Genomic DNA, 23663 nt, shown 5'->3' on the forward strand with positions numbered 1-23663 from the left:
GTGAGGGAGCTCTATGGGATCTCTTTTACAAGAGCACTAATTCCACTCGTGGGGGCCCCCACTCTCATCACTTCTCAAAGGCCCCACCGCCAACACCATCAAATTGCGGGTTAGGCTTCAACTTATGAATTTGCCGGGGACACAAACATTCAGACCACAGCAGTGAGCAAGGAGGATTTTTATTTCCCACAGACTCCAAGGGGTTATTTCATTCTTTCTGCTCTTGGTCTAAAATGCAAGAGAGTCAGAACTCCACCTGGATGGCATTTTCCTTGGAAAGGGCTGCAGCTGAATTGCTTCTTGGTAGATAGCAGTGTCTGCCTCTGGGTTCAAATCCTGACTCTACCACCTGTTAAGATGCCTCCATTTCCCTGTCTGTAACATGGGGAAAATAGCCGCTCCTACTGTGCATTGTTCAACCAGCTAAGACACAGAGGAGGCCTATGGTGCCTCCCCCCAAAAAATCAATGTTAGTTTTCTGTCATCTTTCATTCTGGGTATAAGCAAACAGGAAGCACATCTAGCTAGTTCACTTCCACCTTTGATCAGCCACTGATTTTCACGCTATCAAAAAGAATTGGTGTTAAAAAACTATAACCAGTTAGGGCAATGTAAAATTAGAGAGACGTAGTTGGAACTGCTTCAGAATATTCCATCCCTCAAACACCTTAATAAGGAAGCCTTACGGGCAACAAATTCCCTCAATTTTTGTTTGAGAAAGTCTTTATTTCTCTTTCATTTTTGAAGGGTAATTTCACAGGAGACAGAATTTAGGTTGGTGGTTTTTTTCTTTCAACACTTAAAACACTTCATTCCATTTTCTTCCTGCTTGCATGACTTCTGAGAAGTCAGGTACAATTCTTACCTTTGGTTTTTCCTTTGGCTTTCTTTAAGATTTTTTTTTCCCTCCTTACCTTTGGTTTTCTGAAGTTTGAGTATGATTTGCCTGGTTATATGGTTTTTATTTTGTTTTGTTTTTGACTTTTATCCTGCCTGTTGTTCTCTGAGTGCTGGTGGTTTGTCTCCTGACACTAATTTGGAGAAATTCTCAGTCATAATTGTTTCAAATATTTTTTCTATTTCTTCCCCTTCTGGTATTATGGTGTGTGTGTTATACTTGTTGTGTCACCCCACAGTCCTTGGAGAGTGTCTTCTGTGTTTTTCAGTCCCTTTTCTCTTTGCTTTTCAGTCTAGAAATTTCTATTGTCATATCCTGAAGTTTAGAGATTCTTTCCTTAGCTGTGTCCACTCTACAAATGAGCCCATCAAAAGCATTCATTTCTGTTACAACATTTTTGATCTCTGGCATTTATTTCTTTTTGAGCCTCTCTTAAGAGTTTCCATCTCTCTGCTTACATTCTCTATCTGTTCTTGCACGTTGTCTATTTTTCCCATTAAAGCTCTTAGCATATTAATGATAGTTTTGAAAAATTCCTGGTCTGATAATTCCAACATCCCTGTGGTGTCTGACTCTGGTTCTGATGCTTGTTCGGTCTCTTCAAACTGTTTTTTGTTTGTTTGTTTGTTTGTTTGTTTGCTTGTTTTGTTTTTGTTTTTTGTTTTTTGTTTTTTGGGGGGCTTTATTGCCTTTAAGTGTGCCTTGTAATTTTGTGTTGGTAGGCAGGTGTGATGGACTGGGTGTAAGGGCCTGCTGTAAAGAGACCTTGAGTAACATGGTGGGTGTGGGGAAGGGGACATGTTCTATAGTTCTACAATGAGGTGTCAGTCTTTTGATGAGCCTGTATCCCTCAACTGTGAACTTCATTAATGCTTCTTAGTCCCCTGCCTCCTCTTAAGTGGGCTAAGATGGCTGGCAGGGGCTGGAGTTGGATATTTCCCGTCTCCCAGCTCAGTTAGGCTCTGATAAAACCCCAGCAGGTTAGGCTCTCTTTAACTAGTTTCTCTTGAGGCCAGGACTTTTGGGAAGAACAGAATGCTCTAGATTTCAAAATGGTTCCTTTTCCCCTGCTAGAAGCAGGAGGGGAAGCTTCTTGGGTCTTTACTGTGACAATCTGGTAGAGCTCCAGGAGGTAAAACTCACCAAAGTGTGGGACTCCCTTATTCTGGATCCCCTTGGACTTGTTTTTTAAGTTTATCTATTGGGGTGCCTGGGGTTACACGACCGACTTCGGCTCAGGTCGTGATCTCTCAGTTCATGGGTCTGAGTCCCTCATTGGGCTCTGTGCTGACAGCTCAGAACCTGGAGCCTGCATCAGATTCTGTGTCTCCCTCTCTCTCTGCTTGCGCTCCCTCTTCCTCGGCTTGCACTCTATCTCTCAAAAATAAATAAACATTTAAATAAAATAAAAAGTTTATTTATTTATTTTGTGAAAGCAAGTGTGAGCAGGGGAGGGGCAAAGAGAGGGAGAGAGAGAATCCCAAGCAGACAGCACAGAGCCCAACGGGTTGGCGGGGGAGGGGGCGGCTCGAACTCACGAACCATGAGATCATGACCTGAGCCAAAACCAAGAGTTGGACACTTAACCAACTGAGCCACCCAGGCTCCCCCCTTGGACTTTTGATCTCTCAGGCTCTGCCATGCTGAGTTTCCAGACATTCCCCAGTGAGAGTACAGGTTTTTCTCCCACATCGCTGGTTCCCATGGAGGTTTCTGCTTGTGGATGTTTGCTCTGATAAGCTGTGATTCTCTGCAGCTGGCTGTCTGTCTCTCCAATTTTGGGGCATTGGTTTGCTGGGCCATCTCGCTTTTGTGACGAATTTAAGAAGAGATGTTGATTTTTCAGTTTGTTCAGAATTTTACTTGGTGTTAGGATGGAGTGAAGACATCTAAGCTCCTTCCCTGCTGGACTGGAAATTGTCTTTTTCTAGCAATATCTTCCCGCTAAATGTTCGTCCACATCTCCCACCTTGCTAGCAAAGATGTGAGAGAGCTGTTGCGGCCGTCCTCAGTAGACCCATCGAGGCCATTCTGTGTCTCGTCCTCAGTAGACCCATCGAGGCCATTCTGTGTCTCTATGTCTGGAGCTGTGGTTTCCAAGCGAGGGGCGTGCACCCTGGGGAAAGTGCCAGACTCTCCACTAGGGCATGAGAAAGAACATCAGAACATCTAGTTATATTTATTTTTAAGCTCACCTTTTTATTTCTGTTTTTTTGTGGGCTTTATAGTGTGCATAAGAGATTTGTGTGGAAATATTTATGTATACTTCCTAAATAAATAATGGAGCTACATGCTCAGACATTTTGAATGATAGGAATTGTGTTCAAAATAAAGTGGGGACCCCTGTGTTAGAGACTGATGAGATAACATCTCTACTGGCTAAAATACTACATTTGGTTCCTTCTAAAATAATGCCACCATTTCCCCCCTCTTCTTGACAGGGATTTACCCAAATATATATATTTTGTTTTGTTTTGTTTTGTGTTGCTTTAATAAGGCCCTAAGATATTTGAATAACCTTATACTTTGCACTGATTTCTTAATGTTTATTTCTCATTTCTTAAGTTAAAAAAAAAAAAAGTATGTTTTTTCTCTTCGTGTTCTATCCACTGTAAAAGTTTCCATGCTGGCAAATGGAGTCAAGCCAATTCAGTCTTGCCAGGAGAGAGGACCAAGATCTTGAGACTACAGAAATGCTTTCCTTTGTCTTATTTTCCTCTTTTATGGGGGCAGTGGGAAGGAGTGGACAGTGGTCAGGGCCTACACTCCCTGGGCCCCTCAGGAAGCCAACAGGTAGTAATGTGGTCCTGTACTCCGGAGTGGGGCCCAAGACACAGCCGGAGAACTTGTTCCCAAAGGGAGGACAAAAAGTCACCTGTTGCCTCTTGTCCCTGAGCATTTCAGATACGGACGCTCTGGCATCATTGCATAGTTACGGAAGTAATGGCAGTTTTCAATGGCAGGCCTGAAAAAACTGACGCAGGTTAAGAAAATGTTTCCATTTTCCTCCCAAACACTAGCACTAGGATTCAGGATTGGAGTCAGCAAAATCACAGTGGTGACCGGACCCTGTCTGCCATGGGGGGCGGTCCCCGCCCCGTAGCAGTTTGGAGCACACACCTATTGTGATGTATGGCCAGCACCAATCTTGTAAACGGGGTGATGAGGACAGCTGTGCCTCGGGTCATTGTGAAGTCAGATGAAATCAGGTACGAAGCAGGAAGAACTTGGAAATCCCTGGGCCCCACACATGCGGGAAGGCCCACCTGCCGTCCAGGTAGCTGTTTGGACTCATCTCCGTCAGCACCCACCTCCCAGCCCCTCCAGACCCCAGTCATCCCCAGGTGCCCAGAGATGCTTCATGCCTGTGGTTTCAGCCGGAGAATCTCTCCTTCCTGTATCCATGCACCAAAATGTGCCTTTTCGTGGTCTACTCGAAGCTGGTAATTGCCACGTTCAAAAAGCATTTGAGTGAGGACTGCTAGAAACAGAGTTTCAGTTTAATTGAAAACCTATAAATCTGAATTAATTTCAATTTTTCTAACACTGAAATTTCTGGCAAGGTGTTGGGAGGCCAGGTGGAGATATTTAAGGGTAGAAAGCCACTCAAGTACCCTTTAAGCCATTGGTTTTCAACCTGTAATGCCCGATGTTCTAAAACCTCCCACAAAAGACCACCAGAGTCGTGAGTCAAAGCCAAGCGGCAAGGGTCGTTTATTGCAGGTTCGAACCTGGACCTCTGCGCACTCGTTGCCGGTGACACACAGAGGCCCCGATCAGAGTTGGTATAGGGTTTTTATAGACAGGGACAAACAGCATAGGTGAGTGAGGGTCCTGATAGGTAAATTCTAAAGTAAGGACATTTGTGGTTTTCTGATTGGGCGTCCTTTGTCTGTTACTTGTGGTGGGAGAGAGAAAAAAAAGGGGAAGGGGATAGGTGAGGAATGTGCTAAGCAAGCAGGTTTACAGAAGCGAGAGACGCCAGTTAGTTTAAGTACAACTACTCATTCCATTACATTTAGGAAGGTTTACAACCCATTCTACTACACAGCGGGTTACATTCAGGAAAGGTCTCACAATGCTCATAGCAAACAGCAAGCAAAACAGACTTCTCAGCAATTGTATTTCTTATCAAAGATCCATAATAAACAGAAAAGAGAACCTAGCTTTAAACTAAGGTAGGGCTGTTATTTGGATTGTTCCTTTCAAACCCTGGCTGCACGTTAGAATCACCTAATTCTAGGTTTAAAAATTCCTGATGCCACATGGGCACCCCTGCCCAGAGCCATAATATGATTTTCGTGGGCCCTTTCCTCTAAAAATATGTTGAAAATTATATTTTACTACTGCATTGGTACAAAGACAAATGTGTTAACATTATGTATTAAAACCTTTTCTTTGACCTAAAAGCTTATCGTTTTCTTCTGATTTTAAACAAAATGAAAACATTTTGTTCGCCCCAAGTGCTGTGCCTAGTGGGTGAGCCATCGTTGCCAAGAAGGGCGAAATCAGAATTTCTCGGGTGAAAGGGAGACCTCAGTGTTTTCGAAAGGTCCTCAGGCCATTCCAATGAAAAGCCATGGTAGGCACCTGCTTCCAACCATCCAAGAAGGAATGCCTACTTGGCAGGTCTGGTGCAAAATTGACTAAAGAAGCTACTTTCCTCTCATCCTAATGGACCAAGGTCAGTCAAAGTGAGCCTGAAACAGCCCAGCCTCCCTCCACACCCTGAACTTACAGCAGGACAAAGCATCCCTAATTTCTTTATCATCATGCCTCTGTGATTCTGACCCCTACCTGCCTGATAAGATACCCATGAATCTTAGAGCTGAAGAAACACGAAGATCTGTACACCCATCTCCTTTCTATTTTTTTTTTATTTTAAATTTTTTTTTTTTTCAGCGTTTATTTATTTTTGGGACAGAGAGAGACAGAGCATGAACGGGGGAGGGGCAGAGAGAGAGGGAGACACAGAATCGGAAACAGGCTCCAGGCTCTGGGCCATCAGCCCAGAGCCTGACGCGGGGCTTGAACTCACTGACCGCGAGATCGTGACCTGGCTGAAGTCGGACGCTTAACCGACTGCGCCACCCAGGCGCCCCAACCCATCTCCTTTCTAGATGCAAGACGTCCTATTGCTGAAGTACCTGGCCCAAGATCGTGGAGATGGCTGAAGCCAGAATGTGCCCTGAGTCCTGTCTCCACATTTCACTATATGTTGCAACCCGTCAAGAAGGAACTCACAGGCCCCAAAGGGCAGAATCAGGAAAGACTTTTTTTTTTTTAATGTTTATTTATTTTTGAGAGAGAGACAGAGACAGAGTGCCAGCAGGGGAGGGGCAGAGAGAGAGGGAGACACAGAATCTGAAGCAGGCTGCGGGCTCTGAGCTGTCAGCACAGTGCCTGAGGCGAGCCTCAAACCCACAAACCGTGAGATCATGACCTGAGCCGAAGTGCTTAACATCCACATGGAAGTTGCAGGCATTCTGAGAGATTGGGCAGTGACTTGAGCTGCTTTCATGTTCAATGATATCCTTGAAGCTGTTTGCCTTCCCTCCATCCCTCCTTTCCTTCCTTTCTTCCCTCCTTCCTTCCATCCTTTCCTCCTTCCTTCTTACCCACCTTCCTCCACCCCTCCTTCCCTCCATTTGTTCCTTCCTTCCTTCCTTCCTTCCTTCCATCAACAAACACTTGTTGCGAACATACTCTTAAACGTGTGCGGTACTATAGAATGTGTCTAACAAAGAAGAATGGGCCCATACCCAACATCTCGGATTCACAGCCCAGCGGGGAGAAAGACATGCACACAGGTAAATCACAGAACATGAGCAGCAGGTCAGATACAGGGGAGCACGGAGTATAGGGCGCATCCCTGTGCCCCCAGGCTTACTGGAGCTAGTGTCTCACAATAGGCGCCATTTGAGCTGAGTTTCAAAGAAGGTTCCTTGGTTGTCATGGAGATGGGGCTGGTCCGTGAGAGTGCACAGAGTGTGGAATTGAAGGGGAGTTCAAGGGTTCTCCAGTGCTATTTACTTAAGTGTTTCCCATTAGGAATCAGGGCATTAATTAACTGCAACCTCAGTCATTTTTTTTTTTTTTTTTTTTTGGTGTCTTTTCTGCAAATGCAGCCAGAGCCAAAGCTGAGCACTTGGCTAGAGAAATTGTTTTTTCCCTTCTGCGTGCACCTCCTGAAACCAAATTACAATGATGGCCCCCAAAACCTACATTTTCACAGGCTCATCATAGCAATCAAATTAAGAAACAGAGTAGGTGCATAGATAAGGCAGAGATAGAAATGGTGCCCAAGACGGGGAAGAAAAACGTTGTGAGAGACAAAGTTTCAATGTTGATGAACAGTTTATGTTTTCCTGAAGGTGATCCTTTCTAAGCACCATAGCATATATGGAGCTCTCAGAACCCGTTCTTGTTTGCCGGTTATTATGGATCTCACCAAAGCTATGCCTAACCAAGCACAGCATAGATCAAGGGCTTTGAAACCAGTTTGTATTTTGTATTACTATACAAACTTACTAGACTGTGCTCTGGCACAGAAGAAGATTGAAAGGAAATATATCAAAACATTAACAGGGTTTGTGCTTGAGTGATTCTTTCATGGTCTTCTTTTTCTTCTCTGTCTCATATATTTTTTTTAACTTTTTATTTTGAATTAATTACAGGCTCACAGCAAGTTGGAAACACAGTGCAGAAAGATCCTGTGTCTCCTTCCCCCAGATTCCCCCAGTGGTTACATCTTACATAACTATAATACGATCATCAAAACCAGAAAACTGACCTCAATACAATATGATTAACTTGATGACAAACGTTATTCAGAGCTCAGGTTTTTATTTATTTTGAGAGAGAGAAAGAGAGAGAGAGAAAGTGTGTGCACGAGCAGGAGAAGGGCAGAGAGAGAGGGAGAGAGAAAATCCCAAGCAGGATCCATCCTGTTGGCACAGAACCCCATGCGGGGCTTGATGTCACTAACCGTGAGACCATGACCTGAACCAAAATCGAGAGTCAGATGTTCAACCCACTGAGCCACCCACGTGCCCCCAGATTTCAGTTTCTACATACATGTGTGTGTGTGTGTGTCTGTGGTGGGGGGGGAGGGCTCTGTGCAAACCTATCACATATATAGATTTGTGTTTTCATATTTTGGAAAACTTTTTATAATAAGAATGTACCTGTCTTATTATAAAGAGGAAAGCTTTACTATTAAATTCTTTTCTGGGAATCTCTCCCAGGGGGGAACAAAAGCCCTAAATTGGTAAATTGCTAGGCACAAATTTATTGATTGTGAAATTACTTATAAACAAACTTAAGTCAAATTTATTGATTGTGAAATTACTTATAAACAAACTTAAGCCCCTCAAGTGTGAGTAGAAAAAAAATGGAAGTGAATTAGCTAGAGTACATTTGCTGGTGGACTACTGTGCAGATCTAGCAACTGTTTATGGAAAAAAAGGTTGTGATAAGACAGGAAGGTGTTTATGACGAAGTGAAAACCAAGCTATCAAATTGTGCAAGTGTGGGATGTGACTACGTAAGGAGATCAGCGCGTGTGGGAGGTGGTGGGGGAACAGGAGGCAAACCTACCCAAACTGTCTGTTTTTCCTTATTTCCCCAAATTTCCTTATTGAGGATGTCTCAAATTTTAAAATGCATTGCCTTATGATCATATTAAAATACAGATTCTGATTCAGTCAGTAGGGTCCCGAGTAGCAAATAGGGGCCCAAGATTTTTATTCCTAGCAAGCTCCCACATGGTTTAGATGCTGCTGTGCTCCAGGCCACAATATATAAACAATGGGTTATTAGCAAGTGACCTTTAGAAATAATTAGGTGTCTCTTACATTTAAAACTGGCCTCAGGGGCTACTGGGTGGCTCGGTTGGTTGAGGGTTGGGTATCTGACTTCGACTCAAGTCATGATCTCAAGATTCAGGCTCTCTTGACTGATCAGAGCCTGGAGCCTGCTTTGGATTTTGTCTCCCTCTCTCTTTCTGCCCCTACCCTTGATTTTTCCAAGTAACAGATAATGGAGACTTAGCCTTGCCCAGCCCTAGATAGTGAGATTATTCCTTTGTTTTGAATTAACTAGTTTACTAAAGGTGGGAACATAGTTGTTGGAGGGTTGTTAGGTGTCCTTGCCTTCCATCCAAGGCTTGAGTCCTGTTGACTCCTTGCTTTGCTTGGGAGACATTTTGCCCCCTAATTACCATGGTGTCTACAAACAGGTATTTACCTAAAACCCCGCGAGAGGTGGAAAAGCACAGTTTGGCAGGCCCTCCTCACCCACGTAACCCTCGTGCTCAGCAACCACCTGCTTGTTTAAGAAAAGTCATGCGAGGAACGTGGACTCCCTTTATCTCTTGGCAGCCTCAACTGCGAAGCACTTTATTTTTCATTTAATCTTTCAGCAGGGGCTGTTTCTGCTCTAAGCGTTGCCAAATTAGATTACAGCACAAAAAGTTCTATTTTTAAAACACCACAAAGTCTTTCGTGTGAGTCAATGAGGCAGTATATAAAGTCTTTTATTTATTTTGCCATTTATGGATGGCGGTGCTCCTCGGTAAATATTATTTGACCTTTATAACGTTATTTCTTATTAAAACTCCGGCATGTTTTATGTAGAATACATGGAGTTTTCAAGATGTAAAAATAAGAAAATGAATTCCTTCATGAGCTCACTACCTATAATGGTATCTTCTATTTTATTTTTGCCCCTATATAATACACAGGTCTCCTTTTTTGTTAAACTGTTATCATACCATGTTATAAGCTTTGTAACATCTGCTTTGTCTTCCTCAGTGTGGCCTTGGGAGGAGGAAGGGCAGATATTATTAATTCCAGGTCATTGGAATTGGCTCACCTATGATAACATTCCATGATGGTTCTTGTCACTTGCAGAAACCCCTCCTTCTCGGGCTTGACCCAGCACCTCTTGGGGACATTCCATGGTGAAGGCCAATCGTCACCTAAATTGCTCTACAAATACATATGGATAAAATAGATTAACGGCGGAGAGGGGACAAATTATTCCTAAATATTCATTGTATGAAACCGAGTATTTCTAATATGGAAAGCTCCATATATTTTGTTTTTGTTTTTGTTTATTTGTTTTAGTTTATCTATTTTTTGAGAGAGAGAAAGAGCAAGGACAGGAGGAACAGAGACAGAGGGAGAGAGAGAATCCCAAGCAGCCTCCGTACTGTCAGCGCAGAGCCCTACGCGGGGCTCAAACTTACAAACAGTGCCATCACGACCTGAGATGAAATCAAGAGTCAGAACTTAACTGCCTGAGCCACCCAGGCATCCCAGAGCGCTCCCATCTTTAGAGAGGTGGCTGCTGTCACCTAAATTTCATTTTCATTCAGCCTGGAAGGTGACACTAATCAGAAGTGTATTAAAACCAAATCTCCAATAAGCACACTCTGGTAGGTGCACACAGTGGAATACTGCAGTCTAATGAGAACAAATGTTCTAGAACTGTGGGCAACGAGATGAGCTAATGCATTCGTAAACAAAATATTATGTGAAAAAAGCTAGGCACGAAAGCATACACACTGCGTGGTTGCATTTATGTAAATTGCAAAAAAACAGGTAAAATGACGGTGTGGTGTAGAGGTCATGAGAGAGGTTACCCCAGGGGCCCTGGTGACCAGAAGGGATATAGGCAGGATTCTGGAAGTACTGGTAACATTTTGTTTTTTGGGTTTTTTTTTTTTTTTTTTTTTGGCTGTGGGAAACAGACTTGTTTTTTAATCATTTTATTTAGGTATGATTGACATACAAAAACTGTCCGTATTTAATGTATACAGCCTCAGGATTTTGGAGATAAGTACAGTAAAAACCTTGAATTGCAAGTAACGTGTTCTACGAGTGTTCCACAAGACGAGCAAACATTTCTAATAAATTTTAAGTTGATAAACGAGCGATGTCTTGCAATATGAGTAGTATGTGACACCAAACGTCACGTGATCACCACTGAGCCAATGGTTCCTCTCTCTCTCTCTCTCTCTCTCTCTCTCGCTGCGGGATTTGGGGTGACTGTCTCCCATGCTCGGATGCTCCATCTCAGGCTGTGGGGTTTGGGAGGAGTCAGTGAGTTTTTCAGAACATTGGAAGGTGCCCACAACAGGCACTAGTGTATTTTTTGTCACTTCAAAGCACCTATGGACAGTCCTTTGCTTTTCCATACACGAGTAAGATTCTGAATGCTTTGCTTCATTCTAAATCAGGCTGCCTGCAGATACAGACCCTTTCTTCTGATGCCTTATTGCCAGTTACATTAAATACAGTATATGGCAAGAGTCTGTTAATACTGCACCATAAAAAGATTCCACTGAGCTAACAGATAGCAGTGATTCTGTCAATGATAGGGAAAGTCATCCTACACAATAACCCTTCTCTCTCTTTTCTCCCTCACACCAGCCACAAAGGTTTTCAAAGATAAGTACAGGTTAATTTGTTTATTTTTCTTTATATTTTGTATTTGCCTTATTATATTACAGTATTGTAATCATTTTTATATGGATATTTTTGGGTTGCGGAACGAATCATCTGAGTGTCGTTATGTCTTATGGGGAAATTTGCTTTGATATACAAGTGCTTTGGGTGACAAGCGTGTGTCCAGAACAAATTATGCTCACAAACCAAGGTTTTACTGTATATATCTGTGAGACCATCATCACTGCAGTCCATGCCATAAACATATCCATCACGTCCAAAAGATTTTTCCTGTCCTCTTTGTTTATTGTGTGTGTGTCCATGTATGTGATAAGAATACTTAACATAAGATCTACCTGCTCAGTAAGTGTTTAAGTATTCAAAACAGTACTATTATCTATGGCACTATGCCGTACAGTAGATGTCTATAACTTATTCATTTCGTATACTTGAAACTTTGTACACTTTGACCGACACCTCCCCACACCTCTCCCCTACACCCAGCCCCTGGCCACTACCATTCTACCTTTGACTTTTTTAGATTTCAGGATCGTACAGTATTTGTCCTTCTGTGTCTGATTTATTTCACTTAGCATAATGTCCTCCAGGTTCATCCATGTTGAGGCAAAAGGCTGGATTCCCTTCTTGTTTTTTAAGGCTGAATAACATTCAGTGTAATATATCATTACCTTTTCTTTGATCATTCATCCATCAACGGACATTTGGGTTGCTTCCATGTCTTGGCTCTTGTGAATACTGCTTCCGTGAACATAGGGGTGCAAATATCTCTTTGAGATCCTGATTTCAATTCCTTTGAATATATACTCAGAAGTGGGATTGCTGATCATGTGGGGTCTCTATTCTTAATGGTTTGAGGAAACTTCATACTGTTTTCTTCAATGTCTGCATCAGTTTACATTCCCACTAACAATGTATAAGGGTTCCTTTTCTCTACATCCTCACCAACACTCATCTTTTGCTTGTTTGTTTGTTTCTTAAATGATTGCCATCTGAACTGGTGTGAGGCAATATCACAATGTGGTTTAGATTTGTATTTCCTTGATGATTAGTGATGTTGAGCACCTTTTCATATACATGTTGGGCATTTGTAGGTCTTGTTGGAGAAATATCTGTTAAGTTTCTTTGCCCATTTTTACAATCTGGTTATTTGAGGGCTTTTGGTTTTTGTTTAGGGTTTTTTTTGTTGTTGTTGTTTATTTGTTTTTTGTTTTGGGGGGTTTTGTTTTTTGGTTTTTGGTTTTTGTTTTGTTTTGTTTTGTTTTGTTTTTGCTATTGAGTTGTGGGAGTTCTCTGTATATGTTGGATGTTAACCTTTTGTCAGATGGCTTGCAAATATTTTCTTCCATTCCATAGGTTGTGTTTGGTTTTGTTGATTTTTTTTCCTGTGCAGAACCTTTTTAGTTTGATGTGGTTCCACTTGTCTATTTTTGCTACTGTTGCCTGTGTTTTGGTGTCATATCTAAGAAATCACCACCAAGCCTACTGTCAAGGAGATCTTTCCTAATGTTTCCTTGTTAGAGTTTTATAGTTTCAGGTCTTACATGTAAGTCCTTAATCCATTCTGAGTTCATTTTTGTGTATAAAATAAAGTATAAGATACGGCTGTAATTTCATTCTTTTGTATGTGGGTATCAATTTTCCAAACACCCCTTATTGAGGAGACTACCTTTTCCCCAGTGTGTATTCTTGGTACCTTCAACCTTTGATAATCAGTTGACCGAAGACTTTGAGACCAAAGAAATTTGAGCAAAGAATTTGAGTTTTATTGTTTCATGATATGGAAGAGCCCAAAAGGGGGAAACATTGCTTAATTAAAATGTGATGTTTCAATATTTCTCCTTATTAAGTTAAGTGGCAATGTATGGTGAGACTCCTGGTTACATCAACCATGTTGCTAGAAATTCACATATTCAAATTAGCCATCTACCTTCCTGTGGGATTTTCTCTTTGGCAAAATGGCAGCTCTCCTTACATGCAGGCTGGCACATTTTGTTTCTTGATCTGAATGAACCCTGGTATGTTTTGGAAATCCTTTGAGCTGTGTACACTTACCGTAAGTGCATATTTCTGTATATTCTATTTCACCAAAGGATTTTTATTTTTCATTTATTTTTTAAATATTTTATTTACTTTTGAGAGAGAGAGTATGAGCGATGGAGGGGCAGAGAGAGGGGGAAAGAGGATCTGAGCAGGCTCTGCACTGACAGGAATGAGCCCATGTGGGGCTCAAACTCAACAACCATGAGATCATGACCTGAGCTGAAGTCAGACACTCAACTGACTGAACCACCCAGGCGCCCCTCACCAAAGAGTTCTTGAAAGCCTGTTGCCAGCACTGAGAATGTACGGGTGGTGGGTTTCCTCTGCTTTTGTAGCTCCCACTTACCTTCGCCAGGCAAAGCCCTTGGACCTCATGGAAACGGAGCCACCAGATTACTCCCTGGGAACCCAAGAGGGCCTTGTGGTCCCAAAGCAGCCCTTTTCTTGAATCTGCAGGTTGGAAGACCAGTTATTTCCCCTCTTAGACTGCTGGTCATTAGGCTGCTTGATCCTCGCTGCCGATGGGGGCTGAGAGCTGCTCCTCTCCCCCTCCTCCTGGGGTAACAGAGGGCACTGCTTGGCCCTGCCTGACCTCAGAAAAACAATGTGAGGTCTTCTGCTGAGACCCCACCTGTTGTCGTCCCAAGCCCGTCTGTGCACAGGAGACAAGGAATCTGCCCGTTTGCTCAGTTCTGCAAAGTTTGTAGGGGAGAAGATCATTCTCCTTCCATTCCTGTTCTTTCGGACCTCAAACATGTAAGCCTCACTGGGCAGGGCCGGGCAGGCGGGACTGGCCATGTCCGCCAGCCTCCTGCTTCCCCATCTGGTCAGCATTAGGCCCATGTGAGCTCTGATTAGTGTCACTGAAGGAAGGAAACCTGGCACTGGCTTTCAAGTTGTATCCAGACCCCCAGACGCTCCACCTGTCCTCCATTAGCATTTGCCCACTGGAGACGGACGGCATGCTGCTCAGGAAAAGATTTGTTCTTATATTTCTTGAGGGCCGCTCAGGATTTTGGAACCAGTCGAAGTAATCTGAAATTACCTCTCTGGGAGAGAGGCAATGAAAGAACTTCTCAGAGTGAGGGCCTTGCCTTAAATCTCCAGCTGTTTTTAAACAATGAGCAAGACTGAAAACAGTTGCAGCGTTTCCATTTAAATTCTCACTGGTGACGGTGGGGGCAGCAGAGCCCGACAGACCTGGGATTGAGCCCTGGCTCTGCCCAGAAACAGCTAGTGACCCGAGGCAAGTCGCTTACCTCTGAGCCTGTTTCCAAAACTCTAAAATAGGGATCGGAAACCCGACCTTGGGGTGATGAGAGCAACTAATGTACATGGAAGAGGTCCATTTAGAGGGCACAGGTTGGCACATAATGACCAATTCATCAATTATCCTTAGAAGTATCTCTCCTGGGCTTTCATTCATTCGGCAAATACACGTGAGCCAGGCACCCTGCTGGGCACTGGGCTTGCTGGGAACACAGGGCTGGATGACATGGGCCACATCCTGCCTCCTGGAGCCTTCATCCTCCTGGGAGCAGAAATGGGGGACAGGCAGACAATAAACACCCACATACATAAACAATACACTTCTAGGATGTGGTGAGTGGCTGCGAAGGAAATAAATCCGGTGACAAGATAGAGAAGATGGTGATGCTGTAGTCCACTTAAGTAGGGGGGAGGGGGTGCTCTCTAAGCGGTGGACGTGACTCTAAGACCAAGGGCACACTAGTCACATGGAGAATGGAGAGTTGAGGGCTGCAGAGAGAATACATGGGTAATGTCCAGAAATAGAAAAGCACTTGGCATTGTGGGGGGACAGGAAGGAGGTCAGAGTGGCTAAAGGGTAGGAAGGGCAGACAGAGGAGGGGGTCATAGGGTAAGGCAGGAGCCAAGTGACAGGGGAGATGGGGGCTTTGGAAGCTGTCGTAAGGAGTTTGATTTTAGAGCAAGAGCAAAGGGAAGTTGCCGATGGCTTTCAGCGGGGCCTATTACATTTTAGAAAGATGGCGGTGGAGACCGCGTGGAGAAGAGACCGAATGGCAAATGGGAGGGAAACTAATGAGGTCATTGTAACAGGCCCAGTGGACCTGATGGCGACTAAGGAGGTTGGCAGTGAAGGAGACGAAGGAAGAGATGTGAGCAGATGAAAGAGAGATTTGGACGGCGGCACTAACAGGACAGAGGCACCTAAGTCATGGGGACGGCGAGCAGGTGGACGGGAGAATCAGGGTCTGAAATAGGGAACGTCGGCAGGTTTGGGATGATGGAGGGCACAGGCGCAGACATCGAACCCCGACTTAGGGATCCAGTCTTGGAGCTCAGGGGAGAGGGTCTGGCTCGGCGATAGAAACCAGGGGATCGTTAGCATACATGGCCTGTAAATCCTGTGATGCTGAATGAACTCTTTTAGAGAGAGCTGATAGAGGGAAATGATAGGGCTGCTTTCAGCCCGGAGGCTCTCCCCATTTGGAGTAAAGCCAAGGGGGAGCCAGCACCGAAGACTAAAAAGGGGTGCCCGTGAAGGAGGAAATCCAGGCTCTGTGCTGTCTCCGGAGCCCAAAGTGGAATGGTCAGCATACATACAGGAGGAAGCCAAGGGTCAGAGGAGAAGCCAGCAGTGTCCTGATGCAGTAGCCTGGCGGCTGGTGGTGAACTTGTCATGAGCCTTGCAGTGGGCAGTGACTGTGGTTGTATCAGCTGAGGTTGATAATGTGTTGGGGGTGAAGCAGGATGCTGACTGATGAGGTTTTTGGGGTGACAGGGAGGTATATGGGGTCCAAAGCTGGTGGCCAAGAAAGAATTCTTGGAAGACATCTTTGGTGCAAAAAGGTAGTTTTATTGAAGCATGGGGACGGGACCCTGGGCAGGAAGAGCTACCCCGGAACCACCACGAGGAGAGACTGGTTAGATACAGTGGAGTTGGGAGAGGTAAGGTCCAGGGGAAGTTTCCAGTGAGATATTTATATGTTAAAGAAGACTCCCAGGATACTGAAGGCCTAGCTATTGTCAAGCTAAGGTGGTTTTCCCTCTAGCAAAGTATTAGCATGAAGACAGTAGGGAGTTTCATGGAGAAAAGTTTCACTCTGTCAGCCTCAAGTATTTGTCACTGGGCTGCAGGTTAGAAGGAAATTCGTTCTATCTGCCATTTCCTTCTGCCTTTGTTCCCCACATCACTTTGGAGGGGTGGTGGGGACTTAAGTCCTGCAAGACTGTGATCTCTATCAGTTAGCCATTGGTTTGTCCCCTTTCCTTTGTTCTTGGGAAGCCTGGGGTACCCGGGGGAATATCACACATACCCCCACCTGGGAAGGGGGTGGGGTGGGGATGTTTTCGGACTGTCAGCTTGCCTTCTGCTCCCTCATCGCTGACTGTCCACTGCTGAACTGAAATTATTTGGATTCTTGAGGTAGGAGAGTAAAGCTATAACGTGGTCCGCTTGAACTGCGTTTGCAGCTGCTAAGGAGGCCTGGCTTCAGTTTTGCTTGGTGAAGACCCCTGCCTGTCGGGGTTCCTGACCCCTCCAGGAGGCTGGGGCCCCTTGCCTCGGCTGCCCCCACTGTTTCCCTCTGTTTTTCCACCCCATCCACCCACCAGCCATGCTAGCAGCTCAAGGGCCTAGTCACACACCCCTGGGCTCTAGCCTACGATGCTCTGAAGTGCCAAGGCCTCCCAGCCCACTGCTCACGTTCAGAGAGCCTGTCCCTTGCTGGGACAAGGCTCACAAGTGCCCACTGCTCACATTCAGAGAGCATGTCCCTTGCTGGGACACCGTAAATACAGGATGTGGGATGTGTACTGAATGTTGACCTTTCTCTGTTTCATTGCCAAAGGAAAATTTTTCTGGAAGCCGGCAACCTTTTGGGTGGGACTGAAGGGAGGGAGGGACATGACTTAAGTTGTTTGCAGCAAAATTTTTCCAGGTGATGTGAAAGAAGTATTTATTGGGGCCCGGAGTGAAAACAGGGAAGAAAGGGCAGAGCTGTAATGTGACCGGAAATGTTTGTACAAGGGGGCAGAGAGGGAAGTCCGTGAACTTGAAGGTGTCTTCCAATCTGGCGGGCCACATTTGGAGACTCTACGTTTCTTTTTTCTTTTTTTTTTTTTTTCCTATGTTTCTTTTTTTTTTTTTTTTTTCAACGTTTTTATTTTTATTTTTGGGACAGAGAGAGACAGAGCATGAACGGGGGAGGGGCAGAGAGAGAGGGAGACACAGAATCAGAAACAGGCTCCAGGCTCTGAGCCATCAGCCCAGAGCCTGACGCGGGGCTCGAACTCACGGACCGCGAGATCGTGACCTGGCTGAAGTTGGACGCTTAACCGACTGCGCCACCCAGGCGCCCCTCCTATGTTTCTTAATAAGGGGGAAGTGTGATCATGCACCAAAGGACAGTTGTGGGTTCACTCGTTTGGTCGGGGTTGGTCTTTCTTGACCCTCACTGTGCGTGTGGACAAGAAAATAAAAAGAGAATAAAGGAAGCCCAAAATGTTTAAAGATGTCTTGAGGAATCTAAAACCTAATAAATTGTTTTAGCAGGTGAGTTTTTAAATAGAACAGGTGAGAGGCTGAGAAATTACATACACAGGGTTTCTTTGAGCCATGTGTCATGAAGAATCCTGAGCAAGTGTGGCCTACATGTGCCAGACGTTGATTTCCCTCCACATAAGAGAGGTCATGGTGGAGTGGGGCTGTTTGGTGGCTCTGTATATTAGTCAGGGATCTGTCTGTCGTGCCCAGGCCTGTCCCCGTCCTCCTGATCCTTAAGCTCCAGCCACTTTGGCCAAGGTCTAGGAAGAAAGAGTGACATGGCGGCCCCACCTTAAAGTAATTCCCACATCTGATTGCATCTGATTAGCTAAAACATCCATATGTGGCCTTGTGTAAGGCAAGGGAGGCTGGGATTGTCTTCTGTTTGGGCTATCATGTGGATTTTGTTATTTTGAGAGAAGGGAAGAATGGCTATTTTTGTCTGCCACAAAGGCTAATCTATAAAAATCGAATATACAGGATAGATGAGAGGATGGTAATGCACTTTACACATGATATTTGGTTTTACCTCCATGGTTTAAGGAACATGGTTCAGCATCGGAGGCCTTCCACAGCAGTGCCTTAACCTAGCAATCCAGACTTTTCTCCACAGCACACAGGAGCAGCTCAAACTCCTGCTAAGCTAGTAATCCCTTAGTTCTGAGCCTCTGCTTACGTTGTCCCCACACACTAGGGACTGGGTGAAGCCACTGTGTTCAATGCATTGGCAAAGAAAGAGCAATCCCCAGGAGGGAAACTTGTGCACACACACACACACACACACACACACACACGTGCATGCGCACACCCAAATGTAAATGGCATTGCCAGAAGGGGAGTCCACTGTGCACAGATTAGAGATGGGATGAAGACCAGTGGACTGGAAACACAGCAGGTGGACAAACAGGGCTCATTAGCTGGTGCAATAGCTCCCCCAGCGAGAGAGGTTCTCAAGAGCTTGCCCCATCATGGGGAAGACAGGTTCCCAGAGATGGCCTCACACACCAGCAAGGTAACAGGTCTTCTAATTACCCTCAGAGAAGGTCTCCAGCCTTTATGTGCATCCCAAATTCTTCGCAGATGCATTTCTTTGATCATGGAAGTCTCATGTGTTTGCAAACACATAAAAGGAACCGTCACTCTTAGTGCACGGGCTTTTACTGGGTTCCAAATGTCTCTCACAGGATTTCATGATGTCAGTTCTCCAAGTTATATTGATAAGGGTAGGCAGGTGTATGTGTGCCTGCGTTTAAAGGAGGGAACACAGACTTCACGTTCAACAGATATTCAAAGAAGTCTATGCCCCTGTTGATATTGTGATTTATAATAAGAAATCTATATTTGGTCTTGGTCCACATTCCTGGCACACAACTTCTAAATCCCTTAGGATCTCCTGCGATGAAAGCCATAAAAATCTTTTGTTATGTTAATGAAACGACCTTTGGAAAGCCCCTAGGGTGGGGATGGGGGAGGTTGTCAGGGGAGCCAACCACAGGATCAGAGGGTTGGAACGTTTAGCCCCCACCCTGCCCTTCCATACGCAGCATTCAGGGAGCAGAGAGGGGCTGGAGATTAAATTTCATCACCGGCAGCCCATGATTTAATCAGTTGTGCCTATGTGATGAAGCCCCTGTAAGAAAACCCAAAAAGGACGGAGTCAGGAAAGCTTCTGGGTTGGTAAACAAGTGGTGATTCAGAGTGGTATGCTTGGAGAACAGGAGAGCACCATGCCCCTCCCCAAATACCTTGCCCCACGCTTCTCTTCCATCTGGCTATTCCAGAGTTATATCCTTTTATGATAAACATCTAGTAAATAAGATGTTTCTCTGAGTTCTGTGAGCTGCTCTATCGAGTTTATTGAACCTGAGGAGGGGGTCACCGGAGCCTCTGATCTATAGCCTCTGATCTACCCCCAGACTTGCCATTGGCATCTGAAGAACGTGGGGAGCAGTCTTGTGGGTCTGAGGCCTTAATCTGTGGGATCTGATGCTGTCTCTAGATAGATAGTGTCAGAATCGGGTTAAATTGTAAGATGCCCAGCTGTTGTCACAGAGAATGGCTGGGTGGGGGGAAAGAAAACGACACCTTGGTATTGGGTGCAGAGGCCAGGCAGCAAGCAGGTCCTGGCCGCCTTGCTCAGTGGAAGGGAGAGCCATCGGGGGTGAGGTTCCAGGTACAGTGCTATGCAGCCATGGGCTCAGCCATGCTGCCACCACCAGCACACAGTACCACCAAGGACAGATGCACAGAATTCTGCAAGGTTGAATGAGGGTGGTTTTGGGGGGTCTTCATTCTGCCCTTAGCAGAGATAACCTCAGGCCTCTTAGCATAGAGCTAAGGGAGGGGGAGAGGGGAGAAGTAAAATAAGAACTTAGCCAAATGGTTTTTTTTTTTTTTATGTGTATTTATTTATTTGTTTAGAGATAGAGCAGGGGAGGAATAGAGAGAGAGAGAGAGAGAGAGAGAGGGAGGGGGAGAGAGAATCCCAAGTAGGCTCTGCGAGGAGGCTTGAACTCATGGACCATGAGATCTTGACCTCAGCTGAAATCAAGAGTGGGACGCTTCACTGACTGAGCCACCCAGGTACCCCAAACTTAGCAAAATGTTTTAAACAATGGTCACATTAAAAACCCTCCTCATTTGTCGTCATCGAGCTGGCCCTTACTATATACGTGAGACCTAGATTTAAGTGTACTGCTTTTTATAAGCTGTTAACCATGTGAAATGACTCGGGGTGAATTTACAGTTGAATAAAAGCTAATAGTTCGAGCACTATTTCATATTTCGGTTATATGGAAAATTTTCAATAGCCAGGAGTTCTGGAGGGGAGGAAAGCCTGGGCCTGCATGAGATGACGTTAAACACTCTTTAACTTTTACTGACATGGTATCCACATAGCATGGATAACACCACTGAGCGCTGTGTGTTTTCAGACAACACATACGACCCAGGACTTTATTAAGATACATTAACTGCACAATAGGAAATCCACTCTCCTGTCAATGGGACGGCTTCGTTCAAATTTCCACAGTCCGGCAAAGGGTCTAAGAGCTACCCTGAAGAGATCATGGGGATTGAAAATAGGGGCGCCTGGGTGGCGCAGTCGGTTAAGCGTCCGACTTCAGCCAGGTCACGATCTCGCTGTCCGTGAGTTCGAGCCCCGCGTCAGGCTCTGGGCTGATGGCTCAGAGCCTGGAGCCTGTTTCCGATTCTGTGTCTCCCTCTCTCTCTGCTCCTCCCCCGTTCATGCTCTGTCTCTCTCTGTCCCAAAAATAAATAAAAAACGTTGAAAAAAAAATTAAAAAAAAAAGAAAATAGAAAAAGATTTGTTGACTTACAAGACATGACATTAGATTTATGTGTCATTCGTGTGGCCATTTGTAAGTACTCCGTGAGCACCGATCTCGAGAAAAATTATCTAAAACATGGAACTAAGGAATGGGGACACCGTGTTCTTTTAACGTCACTCTGGGGCAATTAACAGGCCTACCCAAGGAGTATCTGAGCCTCCAGGATCACAAACCTGTTTTTGCTGTGGCTACGCACCCAGTAGAGCTCAGGCACTATGAAATTACTTGTTGATTTCTGTCCACTGTTCAATTGTCCTGTAGTACATTAACCAGTGATCTATCTAAACTAACAATCTGACGCCAGCATTCTGGTTTTCAAAATTCCTGCAAGTACCCACCCAACTCCTTAAATTACTTTCTGAACCAGCATTGTTATTAGATGTCCTCCCTTATTAATGATTTAGCAGATCTTTCCCTTATTAATGATTTAATAGACTGGGATGGCATCAGATTTTTGACTATTTGAGAGTTGTTCTCTGTGCTATGAAAGGTATACAGGAATAGAAATGACGACTCCTGCCCTCCAAGCCCGTCCACAGGGAGAGGGTAGACAAAGTACAGTAGGAAATCAAAACAGAAGATGGAATTAGAGCCAGAAACTTGGGGAAATCTTCACAAAACCCCGGGGATGCTTTGGAAGAGCCTGCACAGTCAGGAGAAGTGGCAGGCTGTGACAGCCCTGTCCTTTGGGGACACCACATTTTATCCCTCTTATTTTGTCACTTCACTTTTGTTTTCCTTCACTGTTTTAAGTCCCAGAGGCTCCCCTTCTCCTTACCCTCACCCTTCTGGTCCTATAGAAGGGAAAGGGTTAGGGGAGGTAGGCAGGAGGCATCTGCACAGCAAAGAGACTGGGCAGGGGGCATATGCTCCTTTTCAGGGCAGATTACCTGTTGTGCTGTGGGCCAGGGTTCATTTTAAGGGACAAAGTTCTGGGGTATCAGAGGATGGGGAGAGAGGCCAGGGTGTCAGGCGATCTGCGTTTACTTCAAATGGTTTCATGGTCTTGGCCATTCCCTCTAATAGGCAATCTAGAATAGTGTCCGTATTTATGTGGCACTTACGCAGCTGGGGTAACATCTCTATCCCCAGGCAGCCAAGCTGTCTAAAGACACTGGCCTGATCCTTCCGATTAAGGGAGCGGAAATCACTCTCCCAGGGCACAGGGGCGACCGGAGCCCTCCCCCCACAAAAAGGAGCTTGCTCAGAGGTCCCTGCCAGCCCTGCCAGGTCAATGCGGCGCCCCAACGCGGGTGACGCCTTTCCGCCTCACAATCCAGCCAGGCTCATCTATCTGATCAAAAGCCGGGTCCCTGAGCGCGGCACAGAGGCCCAAGATTATTCAGCGGCGGTGCCCAGTAAACACTCCATAACAGGAGGGGACAAGCTCAGTGTGCACCCTCCTGGTGACACTCGGGACGCGCCGTTGCGGTCCCAGGCCTCCGAGGGGTGTTTCAGAAGGAGTTCTGCTCAGGAAGGGAAGTCGATTCTGGTCAGAAGCCCCAAACAAACGTGCTCTTGATTCGCATCCCCAGCAGCAAGCAGGAAGAGCTTTATTCAATGCAGCCGACGAGTGACTGTGAGAAGCTCTTCATGAGCCTGGTCTCCGAAGGCCCTTTCCCTGACCTCAGGGGTCTCTTTCATGGCTCACCTCCTCTCCTTTTCCTGGACGCAGAGATAAGCGGTCCCAGGCAGTGTCGGGAGACACAGGAGGAGCAAGTCGCATGGTAGCTGTGTCTCTGAGCAGCTGGCAGTCCGGCCATGGTGACTACCAGGCTCAGGCAACAAGCACCCGCAGACAGCAGTGTGCTCAGAGCACCCCGCATACACGCTTCCAGTGTGGCGAGGACGTGAGGGGTGAAACCCTTAGAAAGCAGTTACCCGCGGGGTCCAGGCTTCCAGCACATCACGCGGAGAAGGACGCGCTAGAGCCAAGAGGCTATTTCAGAAGAATTGATGTCTGTTACTTGGGTGTGTCACCCTCCGTGAGGAGGACAGAGATAGAGACCACCGCTTCCCTTCTTTAAAACCTCCCCCTTGGGGCGCCTGGGTGGCGCAGTCGGTTAAGCGTCCGACTTCAGCCAGGTCACGATCTCGCGGTCCGTGAGTTCGAGCCCCGCGTCGGGCTCTGGGCTGATGGCTCAGAGCCTGGAGCCTGTTTCCGATTCTGTGTCTCCCTCTCTCTCTGCCCCTCCCCCATTCATGCTCAGTCTCTCTCTGTCCCAAAAATAAATAAACGTTGAAAAAATAAATAAATAAATAAATAAATAAAACCTCCCCTAGCCAAAGTCATCGGGCTCTGCCCCTGTCCATCATCCTTACAGGTGTCAGTGCAGGGGGCGGGGGCTACCTTCAAAGCAGAGGCAGGAAGTGGG

The sequence above is a fragment of the Leopardus geoffroyi genome, chromosome A3 (genome assembly GCF_018350155.1).
Source record: "Leopardus geoffroyi isolate Oge1 chromosome A3, O.geoffroyi_Oge1_pat1.0, whole genome shotgun sequence".
Classification (NCBI taxonomy): domain Eukaryota; kingdom Metazoa; phylum Chordata; class Mammalia; order Carnivora; family Felidae; genus Leopardus; species Leopardus geoffroyi.